Source organism: Melitaea cinxia, chromosome Z, assembly GCF_905220565.1.
Source record: "Melitaea cinxia chromosome Z, ilMelCinx1.1, whole genome shotgun sequence".
Taxonomy (NCBI): domain Eukaryota; kingdom Metazoa; phylum Arthropoda; class Insecta; order Lepidoptera; family Nymphalidae; genus Melitaea; species Melitaea cinxia.
Window position 1 is genome coordinate 6,975,206 of NC_059424.1, and position 17,898 is coordinate 6,993,103.

Consider the following 17,898-nt stretch of genomic DNA (forward strand, 5'->3'; position numbering starts at 1 on the left):
GGCAGTGGAATATCTTATAATGTGATAACAAGTGACGAATGTTTACATGACCTTTTCACCAAAGCACCGTTAATTATTTTTTAATACTTTACCTTGCATATTTCAATATATTTATATTTTTAGCACTTTTTTTTAATATATAGACTATCGCTTGACTTCGATCTCACCTGACGGTACGTTTAGTTGCACAGCCTAAGACAGTCCGCGCTTGTCTAGAAGATGCCTATTCACTCTTTATTTAAAGATACCGTACCGTAAGTTATAGGTAGTTGGGAAAAGGATAAAAAAGCACCTTAATTTTTTTTAAATAAATTATTTATAAATAACGCCCAAAGCCCTTTTATTTAATTAAAATTGTTGTCGATTTAATTGAACTAACACAGCATCAAAACTTTATTCTGACCATTACGGACCGTTGTTTAGGGTCCAGTGTATGCTGAATATGAATAATTCTTAGTACGAGTATAACATTTTCATAAGCATTCTTCAATAACACAATTAAGTCGTTTGAAGAAATATTTTGATTATAAATACAGCAATTAAATGCGTAATGGTAAATACTATCACCATCTTCCAGAGAAATATTTACTTAATCCCTGTCCAACTTCATGATCCCAGATCCCACGGCTGTCAAACCTTTATAAATTACTTCGCACGTAAGTACCAAAGAGACCAAACTTTGCTTGAGCCGTATGTTAGGTTTTTTTAAAGATTTAAGTAAATATTAAGTTTACATTTTAGTGAGTAAAATTTAGTATTTGTAAGTAAAAAAACAAGTAATTAGAATATAAAATCGTGGAAAAACAACAATACTTAATGTATACTAATGGATTTTTCTTTAAAAACGGTTATTAGGTAAATCATCTTTTGTTTTGTTCCGTTTGTTTTTATAAAACAATATACTTAAAAAGTAGTATTTTAGTTACAGAAACATGTCGAATTTTTGTCCTTTCCTAAAAGGCCTTGTATATTTTGATGCACCAGTACTAGAAGTAGTATTAAATACCTTTTTCATTAGAGGATGTCAATATGTTTGACTGCTCAATATCATGTTGTTCAATGTTCATATTATTGTTACGGATATTTTTAATTGTACACTGAATAAATTAACAAGGATAGCGTTATATGTTATTTGTTATATGAGTTAAATTATGTGTGCTTCACTATCGAATTGGGTAATACCTATAATGATAGTTACAAGTTGTGATTGAAATAAATGTATAAATAAATTAATTGATTTATCTTATACTATTAAACGAGCAATTCTTGTATATATATATATACTCGTATGTAGAATCGAAATCTTGGAAACGGCTCCAACGATTTTCATGAAGTATGTAGGGGGATTTTGGAGAAGATAAGTCGATCTAGCTAGGATTCATTTTTAGAAAATGTCGTTTTATCCCTGTTTTTAGGCAATGAAAAAATGGCTACAATATCATTAGAATACGAAGGTAAATTTCGCAATAATGTTAAGACCACCGTTCAAATCCTCAAATATCCAGATCGATTTTTTTTTTACTAATTTCACTCGTTATTTTCTATTTAAATAGCCAGTTCTTATTTTTTTATTATTATATCGGTAAAATCAAAAAATACTATTCATATTTTATCATTATAATTTTTTTATTTTTAGTTTTATATATTTATTTATATTTTTAACCAACTTCCAAAAAAGGAGGAGGTTCTCTTCCTTACTGTGAGTAGCGATCGCGTGCTCTCCAAGGGACGGTTAAGAGAGAAGGACTACACAAACACCCAGACCACCCTTAATATATGGAAAATTAAACAAAATAAGTTTTTTTGGATAAGTTTACGTAACTTGTCTAAATAGAAGAATAAAGTAGAAATTTCGGTAAAAGAGGATTAAAGTTGTAATTTTAATTTTTCTCTTCTGTCGAATACTAACATTAAGATAGAGGACGCGATACGTATAGTTTAGTACCTAATCCACAATTTCACCTATTGCGGCATCTGGCATACAAAAATTGCAAATTTGGTTACAATTGACATTTAACCTTATACCCATATTTTTTCCCAGTTCATCACTATACATCAATATTATATTTTTGGGTATAGGTTTAGTAACTAAGATGGAGCTGACATTATTTTATTTTCTTACTAGCGACTCTCCCCGGCTTCGCACGGGTGCAATGCTGATACTAAATATACTACAGAATGTCTTTATTTATAGTGTGAAGCTAGCTTATAGCATGGTTATTAACATAATAACAACATTCAAATATGCGTCGTTAGATTACACGTTGTTACAGAATGCGTTGAAGAAATAAGGTAAGTTTAAAGATAATTTGTAGCCTATATCTTGACCCGACTTCATAATAATATTCGTGCCAAATTTGAAGTAAATCCATGTAGTACTTTTTGATTTTATCCCGGACATACATACAGACAAACAGACAAAGAGACAAAAATTTTATAAACTATATTTTTGGCTTCGGTATCGATTGTAGATCACATCCCAAGTATTCTTTTAAAAAAAATATTCAATGTACAGTTTTGACTTTCCTACCATTTTATTATATCTATAGATTTCACATGAAGGCTTTGGATAAAATATGTTTAAGCATTGATATTCATGGTTCACAAGATAATTTAATCGCTCTTCATTATATTTGGAAGAATGTATCATTTAATCAAATGTCAATTTATGTTTAAGAAGAGAAACTAGAAAAATCTAAACGTTGATACGCAAATGAGTGTAAAAACGGAACACCCACAACCTATATAATGTACCTACTCTTCTATTTACTTTTGAATTATTAATATTTACACATATATATATATCATTTTATCGTCCGATTCCGATTTGATCAAAACTAAACCAATCTATCTTGGATCAAATCAGTTTTCCTGCCCCCATCAATGTGTAATGGTCTAGCCAAAGTACGCTTATTAAATAGCCTGTCTTAAAAATTATGCAGTAAGATATTCACATTTGATGTTTTAAACTTTTGCTAGATATTCTGATAAAATTGGTTGTAAGGAACAAGATAACACAGATACAGTTCGAGATGAAAAAATAACATCCGTTTTTATACTTCATGTATTTCTTGTTTTTACGCCCTCTTATAATTTACATTTCCCGGAAGGAGTTTCCGCAGCTCTAGAAATGATTTTAAAATTTAAAACGTAGCATAATAACGTGTCAACACAAAATGAATTTAAACATTTTGTTTGGTTTATATATACATCGAGCGACATTGCTTTGTGTATTATTTTTATTTTCGAATAAAAGGTGGTACGAAGTTCGCTAGGGTAGCTAATATATCTTTAAGAAAGTGTTCTTGGAATTTACTCCTTCGGAAACGACATAATGCTCGTGATATAAAAAATAAGTGAGAATAATCTAGTGAAATAACTGACAGCTGACGATTTAGAGAGTGACGTTTAACAGCGCTTTTAGCTGTTTATCTACACAAATAAATAAAATTGGAGTGTCTTTTTGAAATATTAAAATAACCGCTTTTTACTAAATGCATATGGATGTATACACGATACATATACCAAAATAACATTTTTTTTTACAATTTTTGTCTGTCTGTCTGTGTATCTGTCTGTCTGTCTGTCTATTTTCTATTGCTGTGTGGCTACGGCACTAAAGAATTTAGCCACCCCCTCTCTTCCCGTGGGTGTCGTAAGAGGCGACTAAGGGATAACAAGGTTCCACAACCACCTTGGAACTTAAGAAGCCGACCGATGGCGGGATAACCATCCAACTGCTGGCTTTGAAATACACAGGCCGAAGACGGGCAGCAGCGTCTTCGGTGCGACAAAGCCAGTACTGCGGTCACCAACCCGCCTGCCCAGCGTGATGACTATGGGCAAAGCACATGAGTTCACGTTATTTTTGGCGTAAACTTGTGGAGGCCTATGTCCAGCAGTGGACTGTATAGGCTGTAATGATAATGATGTCTGTCTATTTGTTCTTCTGGGCCGATTTTGACAGGACTTTGGCACTGGCAGATAGCTGATGTAGTAAGGAATAACTTAAGCTACTTTTTAAACAATAAGTTTTTTGTTAAATTACACGCGGAAGAAGTAGCGTCCACAGCTAGTGTAAAAATAATAGTGGGTATGAGCGCGCGTACCGATACAAATAGAAAGTGTCAATTTCAGTTTCGGTTTTAGAGTTTTATTATTTGAAATAATTATAATTTCCTTATCTTACTAATTACAAGTAATCGTCCATAAGGATTAAAATCTAGTCGAGTGTCGGAGCTGATACACTTAGATACATTTGTTAATATGTCTGGATTATCTTAAAATATTTTAGAAGTACGAATGTAAGAGGAATGTTTAAGGTCATTGGGAAACTTCTACAAGAAAGAATTATTACATTAAATTTTAGCTATAAAGCTACAGGATTTAATAATTAGAAATTTAATTCTAGGTATTGCCTGCGGCTTGACTCTCGTAGAAATAGATTATATTTACAACGAGTTGACAGAGTACTACCTAATAATTATATTACATTAATTTAAAACCTCTTTGTATATCATATGTATGGGTCGTGTTTCATCAGTGTTCTATCAGTATTCCTCTACTATATTATACATGTATTATACATATAAACATTCCTCTGGAATTACTCTATTTACTGAACAAAACCGCATCACAATCCGTTGTGTAGTTTTAAAGAGCTAAGCATACAGACATCGGAAAGCGATTTTGTTTTATACTATCTAGCTTTTATATATTGTTTCCTAATGTTTACGCGAATTTCACTCCTTACAATAAACCATTTTTTTTTTCGGATTTTATCGCGGTTTATTAAGTTTTTTAGATGCCCGACGTTTCGGATACTTTACAGCAACCATGGTAACGGGAGGACTATATCTTTGAGCGGTTTTCGTTGTTTTGCGATGAGTGAGTGACCTTTAGTTTTATAGACGTAAATATTATATAATCAAATAATTCACGTAATTTAATTGTTTTAATATATTTACAAAATTTTGAATATGTCAAGAATATTGACCATTTTCCCTTGAGTAAGAGTAAAACACCTTCTCCCTATGAAGACTCTATGCTAGTCATGTATCGAAGGAACTTGGGTTGTAATGAAATGAAGTTGTCATTACTTAAAATTACAGATATTATTTATTTTGATCTTTTTATTTAACGTTGTCATGACATTAAAAAATACCACCAAGTAATAATTCTATAACAGACATGATTGTAAGTTTTTAAACTTTCACGATCACTTGAACATAGTGATTTACTGTGATTTTTATTATTATATTTTTATTTTAATAAAATAAAGGTCCCGGAAAATAGAAAATCACGATTAGGTATCAAAGCTCTTAAGGAAAAATTAGATGGCAACTATTATAAAAATTGCTCAAGTTATAAATTTAAATACAATAAAAACAATCTGTAAAAGAAAAAATAATACAAAAACATATAATATTTGTCTTATTTTTTATAAAATATTTTATCTTTATAAATTCGATTATTGTGAACCAGTAATTAAAAAGGAAATTAATTTTATTCATTAAAGAGAGAACCCTAATTTGTACTCGTCCAATGCACACCTAACCTTTTTCACGAAAGTGTGAGGGTGAAGAGAAGTAGAGCAGAAATTATGTAATTTGATCACTGTCATATAGGAGGTGTTCGATTCCAATTTACAGTACAGAACCAGACATTTATAGCCTTCAGAGTACGACGAGATGTGGAGTTCGTTAAAATACCGTATGTAGTTTCGGTGATGTTTTATTATTATCCCGAGGAATAGTTTGTAAGTTCAATCTTTGGTTTTTTACTATAAATACGTTTTATTATTTACCTGGCAGTTTCCCGCGACTTTGCTCGCATATAAATTAATAGTATTTAGAAAGAGCTAGTTTATGATAATTATATTACAACAATTTGGGACGTCTGTCTATACCACTTTTATGGTTCACCTTTCGTGCCAGTAATTGCTCCCAGATTTCGTTTTTCTTACTTTATTAATAGTTTCATTCAATTTTTATTTTTATTTTTTATTTATATCATCTTCAACCGGATTGGAATTCAAGCGTGTTGTTAAGGTTTTTTTCTAAAAATTTTGGTAAAAGATGAAGGAAATCGTTTTTTTTTTTCTTTCATAAAATTTTCAATATTAAAAACACTTTTACAAATCAAAGAACAAAATTATTTATGCTTACTATTCCATGTTTTAGAGCTCACAAATAAACATAACTGGTGATTTAACGGACTAGACCTTTTCCAAATATAATTTGCAAGTAAATTTCCAGTTAAATTGAGTATTAATATAAGCTTCTTGTGTAAGATCTGTATTATAATTTATTAGTCTTATTGTAATAAAAAAAAAATTAAGTGAGTAATGATTTTCGTTATGTATAAAGAAGCAAAATTTTGAATAAAAAAAATAAAGCAAACAATTACTAAAGTTACCGGTTTTGTGTACCCAAAACTCAAACAATTCAAATGTTTTTTTACGAATCTCTTTAGTCTTACGTTGTTTTTTACGCTCCGAAGAAAACCAAGAATTAATATAGAAATAAGAAATGAGTGATGAATGTTTAATTTACATATTCAATCAAGATGAGACTTATTTTAACATGTATTTAAATCAAAACATTTTTATTAGTATATATTATTACATGATTGGTAGAAATGAATATACGCGGATCACATCCTAATGACTGCGATAGATTGGATTGTACTTTTTATGTTTGTTACTGTAAAGACAAGGTTTGTATAAAAGTAATAAAAAAATGACATATTCAAAAAAATATGGCCGAGTGAGCTAGTGGCCTATACTAAGGTAGTGCAAGACTAAGATGTGAATTATAGAAGGAAGATCTTTGACGGTAGAAAAATAGGAGTGAAAAGGAAGAAATGAAAATGAAATCAGTATATTATTTTAAAATAAAGTAAGATCAAACTGCTTTTGTGTATTTAAATATAATAGCCACAAATAAGGGATAGTAAAATTCGACTAAATAAATACTAAGTCTCGAGAAGTCTTAACCGTACATCGTGCATCGGGGACATAAACCATACAACACTAATATCCATGTCAAAGTCCAAAACATTCAATAGTTACCAAAGTGCCAAATCAATTCCAAAAGATATACAAAAAATACAGTAGGTATTTTTGAGCCAAACGAACAACCAATACACAAATTAATGTGACTTCAGACCGGTAATCTAAGTCGATCAATAATATTGATTCGTGAGTAATATACTGTTTTTATACACGAAGCTAAGCGAAGTTCAAAATCAATTTATTTTATTTATAGAGAACGCGATAAATTAAATATATATATATATATATTTTAGCTATTCAAAGGGGGAACGCTGCCAGTATCTTCGGAACCTTGCCTAAAGGGACTCCTTTTAATAATATTTTTTAGTTATTATATTATGTGTATATATATACTTAAGGTTTTCTTTTTTTTTTTTTTTTTTTTTAGTTTAATGTAATTTATCTTTTAAATATAGCTTAACTATTTATTTTTATAATTTATAATATTATATTTATTAGAATTGTAAGTGACATTTCGTGTTGATCTTACTGGTGTATGCCTAACATAGTAAACTCTCTTCTTCGATATCTCGAAAAAAAAAAAAAAAAAATATATATATATATATATATATATATATATATACCTATATAATTTTCATTGTCATTTGATGACACTTTAATTGTCAGTAACGAGTGTATACTCGTATCAGCCTCCCCGTCCAAATATCACTGTCAGTAATTCCTACTATACTCGTAATAATATAAATGTGAATGTAAGTTTGTTTGTTATGCTTTCATACGAAAACTACTTAACGATCATCCTGGAACTTTGTACACAATCATATTCTTGGAGGTATTATAAGAAGTAACATAGGATAAATTTTATTAAAAAAAAAATCAATGCGAGCGAAGCCGTGGGTAAAAGCCAGTGATTATATAATTTAGTACGATATATTTTTTTGCGTCGTTTTTACGAAAATTTCCAATTAAGTTGAAAATTATTAACAAGAATCCCAATCTCGATCATTTATATTTTCATCTACGAATCCCCTAAGCAATGTATGAGTCATATTAATGTGAAACGGTAGCAATCACGTGCCACACAGACAAAAAAAAAAGAACGAAATAATCAATTCAAAAAATAAAAGTGTAATTTTATTCCCACCAGTTTTTTTCTGTAATCAAGGGCGTATCAATGAAACGTATTGTCGGACATTTTCTTGGAAGCTTTTCAGAACTGATTCACGTTTTTTTTTTTCTATGTATATTATATGATTTTAACAAAAAACCCTTCATTACAACATTGTTGAAATATATTTAATAACAAGATTACAGCAGTCTTTTTCTATCACAAGGCATTAAAACATATTGATAAACACCAATTTCTTACTTTACTTATATTTATTTTTTTAATGTATAAATGAAAAACAAAACTAACAAATCAAACTGATATTTGAATACAGAAAACGCAGCATCGACAAATAAGAGTCTGCGATCCCGCTATGGCTATGTGATCTTGATAATGACCTGCCGTAATATATCACGTTGAGCTACAACCTAATCTGACCCACAAAGCAAGGCTTTAAATGAATCCTATTTTCATTTAAAGCCGTCTGATCAGGATGAAGAAACTCGTATTATTTATTTTGTAGTAACAATATTTTTGGTACCCACAAATTGTAGATTATTTTATTTACGTTTCAGCCTCAAATATCCCACTGCTGGGCATAAGCCTCTTTCCCCATGTAGGAGAAAGATCAGAGCTTAATCCACCACGCTGCTCCAATGCGGGTTGGTAGATATATTCCCTACTATGAATAACGATCGCTATCAGGTGAACATGATAACAACTGGGACAGACGGCTTAACGTGCTCTCCGAGACGACGGTGGGGAGACCCACAAGGACTGCACAAACACCCAGACCATGGCAAACATCCGTATGGCCAATATAAACGTTTCTTATGTGCGGGGATCTAACCCGCAACCGCCAGCGCAACAGCCACAAACCAGTGCTGTGACCGTTGCGCCATCGCCAACATTTCTAAAGTACTTATTTGATTTTATGAGGTTCTGTGTAATAAGAAAAGACTCAATATTTTCATATCACACTTTCTCTGTATTATGAAAAAAAGATATAACGCATACAAAGAGACAGCCCATGCTATGTACGTGTTGTACAAATATATAGGTACTGAATTGAAGGCATAGAATTTTAAAGTGAATTGTTAGACAGCCGTGCGGTTTCAGGGTACTTGTCGAAATTAGCTTTACGTGGCTTGATTAGCCTGTTGGCGGAGTTTGTAGTAGTCCAGCTTTCTGCTTCGGGAGTTAAGGTTTCGATTCCCGCCTGAGTCTGGGTGTTATATTTGTATTTATATATTTATATATGTATTACATCTATGTATATTTAGCTATGACAATCGGCTGTTACCTATAATACAAGCATTAAGTTGCTTACCGTAAAAGCAATCGACTTTTTGTAAATGTTATAAGTTCTGAAGTGTAGTGATAATAAAAGATCAGTTTATGAGAACGGTCATCGGTCTCTTTGATTCTCTTCAGCGTCAAAACTGATCTATATATATTTCGATAAACAACCTTTTCGTCGTTACGTGGATTTGTTTATTTTTTTGCCAATTCAAAATGAAGAAAACAACACGTGATCAAGGGCAGTGACCTGTAACAGAAACTTTATAAAGATAACGCGGAATTTTAGCCAACATTTTTAAGAGCCTTAAAAATGATTAAAAAAATAATTGTTGTTAAAAATTGGTATATAAGAATTTTCAATTTTTTTTATACTTTTGCGCATTCATACAATTTTTAAATATGAAAAATGTAGGTTAATTTGGGCGCAAGCATCCTCAATTATTTTTTCAAAGAATCTTGATTTCTTGTTCAAACATTTTTGCTATAAAATGCGATTCGGATAAATCATAATATTGATACAAATTGATTTATAATTTGATTTTTCCTGCTAGTAGTGAGCATTTTTATTTGTATAAATATTTATTTCCGGTATGTGTATAGCCTTGTGGGTCTCAGGCAGTTCTTCGGAAAGCACGAAAAACTGTTAGTCCCAATTATTATCACAGATACTCGATCGATACTTATCATTACCGGAGAATACGAGATCCTTATTAGATAATAAATCCGCTAAGCCGAAGTGGAACTGGGTGATGGATTAAGATCCGACCCTTCTCCTACACGGAGATAGTGGCCTATGCCAACAGTGGGATGTAACATACTGAACCAATCAATATCCAACGCGAACAAAATTAATTTGTCTAGGTTCAGACGCATTTTGTATATTCAGTGGCAGCTTAAATGCTCAATAAGCTGTTCCGCGATACGGTAACCGCTAACCATCAGGTGGGCCGTTTACTCATTTGCCACCCTAGAAGTACAAAAAAATCAAATTCATAAAATCCATTACTTCGATTTGGCGAACGCACACTGAAATGACTGATTGTTAAATTGGCAACGACAACGCACACCTCCTCTATAGCAATTAATGCTTGACTGTACATAACGTAGCTGAATGTTGACGCTAGATAATTGCAACATCAATGACGCAGCGTCAGCCATCATCAGAAATTGAATCTTTGTTCAATCCAACAACGTGTCTGATAAGTCAGAAAACATGCTGTTAACAATACATGTTGTATAGCAAATAATGGATGATTGATCAGAGATTTTGTGTTTCAGTACAGTTAAGTTAATGTTGCGTCAGCGAGCGTATTGTCTCACTAGTTGTTTTGGATTGAGCTATATACTCCGCCCAAATCCAAATTCGGCCACGTAGCAATTTTTATGCCATCCTTGGAGAACATAGTTTTTGTTTTGAGCCTACGTGAAATAGCGTGGTATTTGGCGTAGAGTTGTATTCATGCAAAGGCATCGAAAGTATACACACAATTATATCATTTGGAAAATTCGATGAGTGTGGTTTATTTTGAATTAGCATGATTTGACTCCTTTGCGCAAAATATGCGTTTACCCTTTTTAAGATGAACGGTATTCATTCATATGATGTATAACAAACGGTTCCTGCTCATAAATCGAGAAACCAAAATACCCCAGATAGCTTCATTGAAGCTGATGTACCGGATGTATATTTGCTGGGTGACAGGTGACACTTGTATACGCCTGCTAGGGATAACTGATCGATTGATAAATAACTAATTAATTGTATGTCGATCGCTGAGAAAGGAAGATTTTAACCCTTTCCTATTAAAAGGAGGGGGTTTGCGGTTAAAGAATGAAAATTTAGGGTCATATGTTGTTAATGATATCAAAATATATATATATATATAATTATATAAATATATATTCATAGAAAAATATTATCTATAAAAGTACACAAAAAAGTTCTGAAGAGGTTGATGAGTATCACTTAGTTGTATAAAAAATAGTCTATGACCTATTCTTAGCCCTAACAAATATAAACATTTATTTTTATAAAATATTTTATCTAATAATATCTAGTTTGATTCTTTACTATTAAAATAACGCACTACTGAACAAAATTAAAGTAATAAAAAATATAAACACTGTAGTAATTTAATATTTCCGTTTCAAATTAATCATTACAGCATATTATTCCGTTGTATAGCGCTTCAGCCTGTAATATCCCACAACTGGGCATAGGCCTCTTTCCCCATGTAAGAGAAAGATCCTACTATGAGTAACGATCGCTATCACGTGTACATGATAACAACCGGGACCGACGGCTTAACGTGCTCTCCGAGGCACGGTGGGGAGATCCACAAGGCCTGCACAAACACCCAGACCACGGCAAACATCTGTATGGCCAATACAAATGTTTATCATTTGCGGGGATCAAACCTGCAACCGCCAGCGCAACAGGTAGATACAATCCATGGTTGTAACCGTTGCGCCAACGCGGCGTCCGGTCGTCGGTGTCGGCGCGGTATTCCGTTGTATATATATTATATTAATGATTAAAAAGTTTGAAAGTAATTGCTTTATCTGTATGTCATATAGCAGATCCTGAAAAGTATATAAACAAGATTATATTGAAGGAACATTGAAAGAATTACTAAGAGTTTGTTGTCTTTCTCATATAATCTGTGGTAGCTTCTTGAAGGAGTTACATCGGTCTGTAATATCTATACGTAATTAAATGTGATTGGTTAGAATTTAAGATATTCATCATTTCATCGTCACAAAAAAATAGTGTTTCATCCCTATCACTTACTTGTTTGTCTGTCTCAAAGGCTTAAAGGCTACAACTATTACAACTTGTGGATTTGGACAAGACGTTTTAATTTGCTTCAACTATATACTTTACTCTTTAATTAGTCAAGGGCCCAGCTAAGCCAGAGCAATGAGTTACTATTACTTAAGGCAAATAACTATAACTACAATAAATATCTGAAATAATGATGACGTTAAAAACGTATCAAGCATTTTATATAACAGTGTTTGGATTGTGCGTGCATTGTTACGTTGCACCACACGTGCGACGTAAACACGTCGACTGTAAACTCCATCTCACTTCGCAAACAAAGCCAGTAAAACTGAACAGTTATTTTTAAAAAGTTAAATGGTGTTATATTGTTTACCGTAAATGGTCGAAAAATTGACTGTCGAATATATTATTGTGTAATAAAATAAACTACCAATTAATATGATTTTTTTTATTTAATGAAACAAATGAACAAACTTGAAAAATTAATTGAATTAATTCATAAACTAAAAAGGTGTATTATGGGAAAATAAATAAAAATAAACGGTAATAACAAATGTCAAGATGTGAAACTACTTATATAGAATTTCACACAAACAAAAAAATTTAATCAAACAATTGCGGTTGAACTGAGAAATGTAATTTTACACTCGTAATCACTTTCGTCTGTATGTGGCTCACAGTTTTAATGTTCAATTAAACTTTGCGCTCTTTGTATTTACGTTGAAATGTTTTGTACAAACAAATCTGACGAAAATCTCACGATTTCTGCTTCTTGTACGAATTGATATAAAACTCGCTTTTGATAGATTTTGTCAATTCTAATATCAATATCACTAGTAAAAAGCACAGCTTTACAAGGACTTGCGATATTATTTTAATTTAGTAATGTTAAATTTGGAAGAATTTTGAGGGAATGATTTTCGGTCATTTTTTATTTACAATAGTCAACTGTAGCAGCATTGCATCGTTGAAACGAATACATTCATTTTGTGATAATACGTGTATACTCCTTGTCGCTAATATTTTATAATCTTTAATGTACTCTCACCATTACTAACGCGTCCAAGTATATCTCGGAAACCTTGCTTCGATTAATTTAGCTTTAATGATGTGAATAAAAATTAATATTTTAGGATACTTGATATAAATAATAATCATCCATCTAAAATAAATTAAATTCAAGTTTATTTAAGTTTAGGATACAACTAATATTCCTATTTTGAATAGCGACCCAACGCATCATATTATTAAACTATGAAATGCGAAAAATTGAAACCTAGGATGTTTTGAAAATTTGCCTTGTTCATCCGCCCTAAGAAATTTTAAATATTCGTAGGAAAATGAAATTGGAGATGCTCTGCAAATATACCCTTCACATGTAAATTCATTAATTAGTAAATAATGCCATCTAGGCTAACGTAAATTACAAGATCTGTCATTTTCCTCCTCGTTACTGAGTACCACTATTCACGGCTTTCCAATTGCATTGAAAAGTCTCGTTTGGAGCTTTAGACGTATATATATATATATAATCATATATCTTCGTTGTAGCTTCACTTTTGAAAATAATAATCACTTTTAAAAACTATAGTTGTAAAATGACGATTCGTAAGTGGCTTAGCAGCTTATTTGAATGAAGTTATTTTTTACTTTGATTTTGACCTTCACTAGTAGAATCAAATGAGATATGCTCTTTTCACTGATGACTCCCATCATCAAAAAAAAGTTTATAAATTACTTTTATTCGTAGTATAATCACTACAGCAATGATTATGATTGTTAAGATGTATCAAAGCTACCTCAACATTATCAGGATTTTCAAATGTTAAAACCTTTTACTACCATTTCTTCTAACAAAAACATATTTTGAGATTTTATTAATAGAATGAGATAAAACATGAAGTAAAATCTTGATGAAAATTAATGATTTGAAATACAACTTGAACACATATAAAACGATAGGAACTCTGTAATAATAGCGTGAACTTGAGAATTTAACTATTCTTTAAGAAATGTTAGAAAACATAGTCCATTTTCTTCAATATATGATATTATATTGCATTAGAAATATATCAGCAATGTACATTCTTTCGCTTGTGATGAAATATCTCTGTCTGTTATATTACAAAATGTATACTATGATACTTAGACAATAATAAAAATACAATTATGTTTTAGACAACCTCCATCTTCTACCTCCTTCCTATTCCCTTCGTACGCACCGAATTTAGGCTTTCAGAGATCTTTAAATAAAACTCTCAAGAAACGAATAAAGTCGTAAGCTACTTCAAAACTTACTTATAGACAAAATTTATTCCGATATATGCAAAATCAAAGTGAGACCGATGAATAAGGGACCTCGGGTAAACATACCACGATAGAAGCTTTCGGAAAACAGCGGCAAACGAAAATAGAAAAATAATAGTTCGTTTCATAAATTTCGTACAGTCGAATCAACATGGACATTTAGTGTTAATTGTTTATTGGAACTGCGACGTTTGAAATATAAAATCAGCATCATCATCATTTCAGCCTATCACAGTCCACTACTGGATATAAGCCTCCACAAGTTATATATTTTGGCCATAGTCACCGCAGGGCTTTGTCGCATCGAAGACGCTGCTGCCCGTCAAAGCAGTGATAGCTTAAAAATAAAGTAATTAGTTTATTCATCAATAAAAAATAAAAACGTTTAGCGCATATACTAGTTATAGTTTTAAGTTTATTTTTATTGTTGATAATTACCTAAGGTTGAGTTATTGCCAAAAGTTTTTATTTTGATAAAATAAATAAAGTTACTAACCTTTTTAGTTTCTATCAGTAGGATGTTTATATCAGTCAGAGAATATAAATTTTAATTTTAATTTAAAAAATTATTTTTAAAATCTTAAAAAATTTGGTGTTACGTTATTAGATTATAATAATTTAAAAAATAGATTAAAACATCTTCGTGATTTCTTAATGTTTTGAAATATTAAGACACAAAGAAATTACAAACGAATAATTCTGTGATATGTGATACAAGTTGGGAATCATCATTGTACAGGAGGGTTAACAGAAGATTAAAAATTTCTTGTTATCGAGGGTAAAATATTCTCTTTCAATATAAAGTTTACTTTTTTGATAAATATTTAATTTTAGAAGTAAATTACGATAACATTTTCAAACAGTCCATTCTTCACATTAGTTAAGTACCAGAATAATGTAATAAATGATAATTGTACAATAATTAAATATAGGCGTATTTAAACCACAAATTACGAAAAATAACGTAAACTACTTGAGGGATTTATTACTGACAAGGGAGAACAATCTGAAATAATTTAAAATTCACAATTTTTTAACACACGTATAAAAATTATTTCCATAAGTATATCAGATAGGATGTGAGTTAAACTAAAAAAAACACCATGTTTTGCTGATAATGCACATTACAAAAACGGGAAAAATAACTCGACTTATGTAGCTTATCACAGCATTATAGGTAAAAAAAATTTGGATATACATATTTTGTTCTCTTAAGGTGAAATCGTACGTTGACGTCCTACAATGTTGGTTGCGGTATGGTAGGTACATGTCAATTTGATTAGACATGACAATCGCATCGACCTAAGTACTGTATCAATAACAATAGTCAATATTATAATATTTAAGATGGTCTTGTGATGTTCGGTCATCAATATTGCTACTAGACTTTTCGAGTAAATCGTATTTGAAATAGGTCTTCCTGAACATAATTTGTTTCTGATTTAGAATGCAGCTCGTAAGGTTCATTCCAATTCCGAGCAGGTAATGAGATGCGGACACGTTTCTGAGCTCGAACTTTACTATCAGCCATGTATTTTTGTTTTAAAAATAATATTGAATCGTAACTAGCATGTGTAGTTTTAATTTATTTGATTTTAATTTTTCATTATTTACGTAAGCCTTAATCTATCTTTTACTGATTTTAATATATTTAATAATCCCAATACACATTTTTACCACGCTTTTATTAGCTTGGGCTGTATGTATGTAAAGGAATCTTTGAGCATAATTTTCACCAATTTCCAAAAGTTTGATTAATCTGAAACTTGTCACACGTATCAAGAACCGATGACAATGCAATAATTTAATAACAGTTTCCCAATATCCTTATTAGGACCGCCAGGATTAATAAATTCTTTTGTGGATCCTCTGTAAGGAAGTAAGAGAGATATAGCTAGCGCGCGTTCTGCGCATCCCTGCAGTTTCGGACTTACTCTTTCGCTCGGGCACTGCACAGCACAACGGAGGCAGATACTTATTCAGGCTAGTCGCATTTTTACCTTGTTTATTCTTTAGTAGCTGTTTCCCGCCCGCTTCGCGTGGCGCAAGTTCGTGGCTTCGCTCCGCGCGGAATAGTTATTCTATTCGGATTGAAGAACTTGATTTCTCTAAGTTAACAGGAAAAACCCCATGCAACAGTGAAGCTTGAGATGAAACAACTAGATTACGAAATAGTTCGTAAGGCATTTCAATACACATGTTCGCAAATAATTGAAAAATCTAAATAAAAAATAAATTATAGTTAAAAAAAACTAAAAAACGTGTGGTGCATTTTACTATATTTCACAACTTTTTACCATGTTTTTACAACTTTCCGCACATAGTTGTAAGTAGAATAATTGTTACATTTAAAGCACCCCACGCTTTTTACTCTGAATTGAATTATTCTCTAATAATTTAAAAAAATTATAATTTTATTTTAAACTAATTAATTATGATTGATATAAATAATTAACATGAGTTCGATCTTCTACTACTGTAATATAAACTCTTTGTAATTAAAAATTATTTTCTACTTTTTAGCTCGATTAGCTATAAAAGTGTGGTTTTTTAGTTTTTTTTAACTATATTTGTTTTCCTGTCTAGCTCTTAGTGTGTTAAATATTATAATCGAATCGACCATACTTGCTCAGCTAACATAAACACATAGCAAATATTTGTTAAACTTAGATAAACAGTTCAGGGAATTTAACGCATGGTTTGACTTACATTGGCTTCAAAACGGTATAGTTTAAGGTTTTAAAGCCAGTGGCCTAAGGCATCGTTTTGCCTTGTGAACAATGAAAAGCGCCCTGAGTCGTCTCCTCCCGTCTATTATGCTATTGTGTTGATCGCTTTGTTGGTTAAATGTTAGAAAAACATGTTACAACAGTCGCCACCTCCTTTGATATTCAATTTTGGTTTTCCATTGTTCAAAGCTTTTCATACTCGTTACTCTCTTGAGTTAAATGAAATATATTTTTGTAAGTTTACTATGGCAAACCTTTTGCAAAATTCTAAAATGTTTATAATAAACATGCCTTGTTAGAAACAGGCTTCAAAACGGTATAGTTTAAGGTTTTAAAGCCAGTGGCCTAAGGCATCGTTTTGCCTTGTGAACAATGAAAAGCGCCCTGAGTCGTCTCCTCCCGTCTATTATGCTATTGTGTTGATCGCTTTGTTGGTTAAATGTTAGAAAAACATGTTACAACAGTCGCCACCTCCTTTGATATTCAATTTTGGTTTTCCATTGTTCAAAGCTTTTCATACTCGTTACTCTCTTGAGTTAAATGAAATATATTTTTGTAAGTTTACTATGGCAAACCTTTTGCAAAATTCTAAAATGTTTATAATAAACATGCCTTGTTAGAAAATATAAATGTTTTAATTAATTCAAATCAA

At 31.3% G+C, this 17,898-nt stretch overlaps 1 protein-coding gene across 1 annotated transcript in view; it reads right to left on the minus strand.

Annotated features, from left to right (window-relative positions):
* LOC123668537 (adenylate cyclase type 6-like) overlaps positions 1–17,898 on the minus strand; it is a 143,271-nt gene that overhangs the window by 95,182 nt on the left and 30,191 nt on the right. The gene's annotated exons all lie outside the window — the stretch shown is intronic.